Raw genomic sequence first — 7,142 nt, 5'->3', positions numbered from 1 at the left:
AATAATCGACTCAAATAGAAAGTTGTTCAACCCATAGAAGAAAATAAAACAATTCAGACATCAAGTCCAAATGTGAGTTCAATTCAAAGACCCCCATTCTCAACTTCACACTACTACAGATAACCTTCAAACTCTCAGTCGAACATCAACTCATGTCTTTGAAAAATGCATTTCTGATTTGCAACATGAGTTAGATGTTAAATCAAAACCAACTCCTAAACCAACAATGGTATCTATGGGTATACAAGTTGAAATCCCAGAATTCAATGAACCGAAGATTTCAGAGTCAATATGCTCTTTTCCTACAGTTGAGGAAAAGGCTCCTTCAACAGAGATGCCCATGGTTACTCAACCTCACAAATTTGTTTCTCCCGGAGAGCGAATTTATTCTCGTTACCAAACCAAACTTAATAAATTGTTTCTACAACCCACTTATGGACAAAATGGAGAAATCACGGGATTTCGTGATCAATACGGATGGTTTCCTTATAAACCGAAACAATCAAGTTTGGAGAGTTCATCTGTCAACTCAAACAAAATACCGTTTGTTAAAACACGTTCAAAACCATTCAAGTATCAAAACCATTCAAAACTGTTCAAAACCATTCAAAACTGTTCAAAACCATTCAAAGAGTTACTTTCCTTGAACCCAAGATCTGTTATCAAACCTCGATGGAACTCAAGGTTAATCACTCTAATTGAGTATGCTTACAAAATGTCCGTCAAAAACAATGATAAAGCAAACAAAAAAACCCACCACTCCAACTTTCGCATAAAATCTCCTCTATGTCCGATTGAGGGGGAGCAAGATGGTTCATCATTCAAGGGGGAGCTAAAGAAAATCATAAAGCATGCTCTTTCCTACACCCCACTCAATTCAATCAAGACATATTTGAACAACACACACCAATGGAGAGAACCAATGTCAGGAACAAAAGATGGTGTGCATTGTGATCATTCTTATCCGACAATGAAGAATCTCCACGCTCATTCCGAGGGGGAGAGTTCAAGACTTCAAAGATAATCAAAGACAAGAGACTATCAACAACAAATCACATCTAAGGGGGAGATTGTTAGGTCTAAAAATATAGATATGATTTGTTGTTAACATTAGCTAGTATAAATAGGTATTATCTAGCTTAGTGTCTAAGCTTTTCCTCATTCCTACACTACTCCCTTCACCTTAGAACACACATAAACTCTTTCACTTGTAACCAACACCTATCAACCATGTAATTCTTACGCCTAATGAATTTCGACACTTTGTGATCTATTGCTACTGATTTGTATATGTTATTCATCATCTTCATCACAGTACATATACGTTACATATATAAACACACAGATACTACACATACACAAATATTCGATATACATACACACTGTTGCATCTAAAACATGATCATGAGCATGAATTCGTACTAGTTTACAACTGGCATAAGTAGCTAGCCTACATTGATCCAGATCAAATTCGTGTTCAAATTCGATCAGAAAAATCTGATTTTAAGTTTTTCAAGTTTCAAATTGATTTTTGGCGAATTTTGATTCCTGAATGTGTTGATCGGTTCTGTCAATGTAAAAAGTTTTTAAATCATTTACTAGAATACTCGTTCAAAATTTCAGAAGCTATTTCTACATATCGACTTTTTGTTCAGTGATTTTGTGTTCGAAAAGTTTTTGGCCAAAATTTTGTAAAATCAGAGATTTCAGGATGTTTTGGATCTGTTAGTGAATCATAAATGTTAATCGTGCATTAGGAAACATTTTAAAATCGTTCTCACCTGTTAATTCATGTGTTTGACGAAGAATTAAAAAAACAACCGCCGTGCAACACCACAAACCACCACACCACCACTACCGGAATCTGAACAACTTCCAAAATCATCAACAACACCATCGGCCGAGTGTCTAGTGTCCATCAGCCGAGGGTTTAATCTCCATCGACCGATAGTCTCAATCCATTGACCGATAGTCTTCTTCATCGATCGAGGGTCTAAAATACCTAAATTCATCTAGTGTAACGTCATGCTGCCCAAATTTCGAGAGATTTTTTAATTGGTTTCATCTCTTTCATTTGGTTTCCAGTTAATTTGAACAAGAAACTGTTAAAAGAGAATTAGGGCTCGTTCTATTTTGTGATTTGGGAAAAAGAAAAGTGTAGAGAAGAAGAAGGGATTAAAATTCGAACATACGTGTTTGGATTTCAAATTTTTTTTTTTTTTAATTAGGGTTCATTAAACGTGGTGGATAATGTGCACGTAAAAGAAGAAGAATACACAGTACAATTTGGATTGGGAACGAAGCAGATTAATATTTTCAATTTTAAAAGGTTTAAAGGCAAGCTCAAAGAAAGTTTTAAGGTTTAAATTGCTTACACCTTCAGAAAAATCAACACAGATCGATTGGTTAACTCCCTCATTTGTATTCTAACTAACCAATGTTCAAATCTCAGCCACTACAGTTTGATTTTGAGATTTATTTGTGGCTTATACTGCAGCAGGCCTAGTAATTCATTTCGCAAGCCCATTTATTTGGTCCAATCAGTAGTAATCGTTCAACAACCATAACACCTCCAACACCAACATTCTAAATGGTATGTACTTGTTGGATGAGATGTCAAGATTTAGAAAGATTTAAAAACTAGATGTCTACAGTCAAGATCTATAACGAATATGAGCTTTGAAAGTGTCTACTCTTCAAAATGACTTGGAGAGTCAAGTTTAGAAAGTCACTAAAAGCAGATTACGGGAGGAGCTCTTACAAAAAAAAAAATGTCTACTCTTCAAAATGACTTGGAGAGTCAAGTTAAGAAAGTCAAGCAAAGCTTCAAGCAGAGCTACAAAGTCAAAAAGATTCTTTCGACAAGGAATGACTCAATTTAGAGACATTGAATAATTGACTCAAACAGAAAGTTGTTCAACTCATAGAAGAAAATAACACAATTCAGACTCTTCGAGCAGAAAATAGTCATCTCAATTCCAAATGTGAGTTCGATTCAAAGACCATTCTACAACTTCGCAGTGTTGTTGATAATCTTCAAACTCATAACCGAACATTAACTCATGTCTCTGAAAAACGCATTTCTGATCTGCAACATGAGTTAGATGTTAAACTTGTTAGAATATTAATATAGACCCAACCCGATTGCATTGTGGGCTCGGTCCATTAGGGTTATTTAGATTATTAGGGTTTGATGTAATCTAAAAATACCTCATTAGTAATAAAGTAATATTCACGGGTTCTATTATCTAATATGTTATCAGACGCTCGGTTCCAACCCTAATTTTTATTTTTTTATTTCTTTTCTTCTTTTCACGGCCGATCTTTCCTGGCCTCCTTCTTCTTCGATAACCATGGCAACATCTTACGACAAGATTTACACTGTAACATCAATATCCCATCTTATACCTGTCAAACTAGACCTCACGAAACTCAATTACACTCATTGGAAAACCTTGTTTACCACTAACTGTTCGGGATTCGATGTGCTTAAGTTCATCCTTGGCACGTCCACTAATGAAGAAAAGGCAACCCCGGCATGGAAAAAGGCCGATGCGGTTGTTCTAACATGGATATTCAATACTATCTCGGAACCTCTCCTCGAACGCCTACTGAATTCTGACCCTGCATCATTCAAAGAGCCGATTGATTTTTAATTCTTAGCCGTCGACTCCTTTTGATAGGAATACATTCATCGGAGTTCGCTTTTTCATTTAATGTTTAGTAACAAGCATTTGGTCTACCGCGCGTTGCGGCGGTGAACTCGTTTTCGTTAATTGTTTAGATAAGTACTTACAAAGGTGTACATTGTATATGACTACAATGGAAGTATTAAAAAACCATTACATTATACAGAAGTGGTCAATGGTTGTTGCAGTGGGGGTGTTGAAAGGCTACTACAAAAGTGAAATACGAAAGTGCATAAAGAGCTACTCTATTACATAAACTACTTTTAAGTAATAAACATGATTTGACATGATCAAAGTTCTTGTTATCTACAGTAGTAGCAGCTCCAGGACCTATAGAGAATTTCAAATTCACGTGTAAATAAATGTAAAAAAAAAATAGCTTTATCAAGTAACATATGAACTCCTGACCGATTACGATATCTCAACATATTTCTACCGTAATGTGCCTAGAAGATGAAGAAGGCACGCTCGTAAGAAAAGCATCATCAACAGACCCTCAACTGCAGATTCCTTCCTTGGCTTCCTTCCTTAGCATTTGCGGAGCATATTTGGCGTTTTTTAGGCGGCATTATTATAGTACTAAAGAGAACCAACACAATCGCAACTAAACTACATCACCTAAAACACAAAAAGAAACTTAAGCAGAAACACTACCAACATTAAGAGGCTCATGAACGACGCCTGCTCCACAACAAAGACGATAAGCTACCAACAATATCTTGGTAAAAAGCAGCAGGTTGGGAAACCAAGAGAACGCTTGGACTTCTTCTTCCCACCCCAAGTGTCATTTCTTACTATAAGACATCATATGAATCAACATCAACATTAATATATATATCAACATAATACGTTAGACAGCTAAATTCAAACAGACACAAAAGTCAAACAATCGGCGAGCAACAACATTTGTAAAGACGCAACAATAGCAAAACCATCCGGAATAAAAAACCGAAACCATAATCCAGAAAGATAAAATAAAGACAGAGGAAAACCTGATTTCACGCAAGCGTTAGTGACCTGAGATTCAATCTAACGTCAAAGCCCGTTGTCCGCAAAACTCCCACTGAAAAACACATCAAATAAACAACCATTACTAACAAATAACGATAAAGATACAAAATGCAGAATCACAAAAACCAACAATTGGTGTTTTTTAAACAACTAAACAACATATGAAGTAAATAATGAGTTGAAACCAAAAAATAACAATGAAGGCAAACCACCAAAAAAAAAAAAAAACAATCAACACGACACTAAATCATAACATACAAAACTGCTAGTGACACAATCTTTAATATTAGCGCAAACTAATGAACATAAATAACACAAACCAAACAACACAATGATAAACTGCTATTTAAAGACTCGTATACCATTAACCTAACAAACCAACAACATATATAGAAACTATTAACTAATATATAAGATAAAAAAACATAACATAAAGTAATACTTACTGAACAATGATATCACCAACGATTGAAAATGTAACCAGCAATAACCAAAAAAGGATACAAGTAAAGTTACGCTCGATGTTCATCTGAAAAAAGAAAATGTAATGGAGAAGATGATAGGAAGAAGCTCCATAGATACTAATATCATTAGAAAACACAACATTAGTAAGTACCAACTGTAGTTGTTAATGGACATAATACCTGGGAGAAAGGGGCAGATTATTTTAATTTGCCAACAATCATTCACATCTACTCCATGTCATAGAATAGTTGAGTGACGATCACATCTGCTCCAGCGTAAAAATGCATTATGAAATTCCAACAAACATTAGAAACAACTAATAGTCACTTAATGCTTTGCTTAGTCGACAATGACGTTGAGGAAACATTAATGACCACTTGAATGCAAATTTTAGATTTATTAAAGATTTTTATCCCATAAGTTAAGCAGTAGAACATTAACCATAACAACATTTATAAGACCTTTTCACCCTAATAATCAAAAGATGTTATCTTTTTGACAACCAACCAAGTTAAAATCATTGAAACAATAAACTTAATATTGCATAATACAGAATAAGAGCATAATGTGAAAGGGAAAGAACATCCTTTCAGTATAGCTAACAACAAATACATGAAAAAAAATCCTACACCACTTATAGATATTTTCAGAAATTATTAAGATACCGAAAATACAAAGGCCATTGTATTGATGGTCATCACGATCTACTCCTCCACTTACAATTTATCCTTATTTTTCCATTTTTATACACTCCTGCAAATTCCAAATTCCAAATCCCATATGCATCATGCATATAACCGCAAGCTCCTTGCAGTTATCTAGCCGGCCTTATAATCACTAAAAACTCGATATATCGATATTTGACATAAATTTAACTTTGACAGATTTTGGTCTTGTAATAAAAAAAAGTCGATATAGCAATAGACAATAGGATACACAGTAAAGAGATTTCATACCGGAATTGATGATAAAAACAAAAAGACAAATACTGACGAAACACAAAATCTCATTTTAGTCGTGACTAATTTGATTGTCATCTACCTCATCTTTACCGAAAAACTTACATAGGGAGAAGACAATGGTCATTGCGAAATTGACGATCGTTATTATCCCCAAATCCGAAACCCTAAATTTTACAAATTATACATTATATCAACGAAAACAAATTTGCAAGACAATCAAAAGTTTTAACAAAAGAAAAGTTTTACATGTTAGTGGCAACCTGAGAATCACGTACACGATGACGGAGCCGATGACGGCTGTTGCAAAGATGGTCGTTGTGAAACTGAGAATCACCTAGAAAACGGTAGAGATGGTGACAGTAGTTACAATAGAGAGGATTACATACGTAATGACGAAGATGGTGATGGCGGGAAGCAAACTATTTTGCACCGGTGAAAACCTTAAGGATGAGTAGGTGGAAGCAAATCCTGGATATATCTAGAACACACAAAGAAATTGACCTAATAAAAAAGACTAAAATACCGGCAATAAGAAACGTACACACAATTATACAACCAACAATCAGTCCACGGAAAAAACCCTAAAAACAACAAAAAGGCAAAATAATTGATAAAGATGCAGAACAATACCTGAGAACAATTAATAGAGAACAATACCTGCCAATGGGGCTTTGCCTCATTGGTCACCATGTTAACATGGTGTTCGAGGAGACCAGGGTTCGAGTCTCGGGGGGGGGGGATTTTCGTGAATTAACTTCTAACCACTAACATTGCCTTTCAAAAAAAAAAAAAAAAATAGAGAACGAAACTGTAAACCTACAAATCAACAAACGCATGAAACGATTAAGATAAATATGATGTTAATTTGAGAAACTATAACAAATAAAAAATACTCACCAACGGTGAAGGGCGTCGAGAGGATAATACAGTAGGAGTGGCATTGTTGGTGGTATCCGGCGGCGGCGGTAGTAAATGCAGTGGCGATGGTGGCGGTAGCAGAGGCGATTGTGCTAAG

The 7,142-nt window shown here is 35.3% G+C and overlaps 1 long non-coding RNA gene across 4 annotated transcripts; it reads right to left on the bottom strand.

Annotated features, from left to right (window-relative positions):
• Positions 1-3,731: 3,731 nt before the first annotated feature.
• Positions 3,732-6,784, bottom strand: LOC139876801 (uncharacterized). 4 transcript variants are annotated; one of them, XR_011768303.1, is made up of 4 exons: positions 6,758-6,784; positions 5,345-6,605; positions 5,147-5,229; positions 3,732-4,752 (listed from the first exon to the last, which is right to left on the bottom strand). It is a non-coding gene; the product is annotated as an uncharacterized lncRNA (long non-coding RNA). The 4 variants fall into 4 exon arrangements; XR_011768304.1 differs by having other exon boundaries at positions 3,732-4,483; positions 4,682-4,752; positions 5,345-6,778; XR_011768305.1 differs by having other exon boundaries at positions 5,345-6,291; positions 6,388-6,778.
• Positions 6,785-7,142: the final 358 nt, after the last annotated feature.

This window comes from Rutidosis leptorrhynchoides, chromosome 11 (assembly GCF_046630445.1).
Source record: "Rutidosis leptorrhynchoides isolate AG116_Rl617_1_P2 chromosome 11, CSIRO_AGI_Rlap_v1, whole genome shotgun sequence".
Lineage (NCBI taxonomy): Eukaryota > Viridiplantae > Streptophyta > Magnoliopsida > Asterales > Asteraceae > Rutidosis > Rutidosis leptorrhynchoides.
The sequence above is the reverse complement of the archived record's forward strand: the minus strand, read 5'-3'. Positions and strand labels throughout refer to the sequence as shown.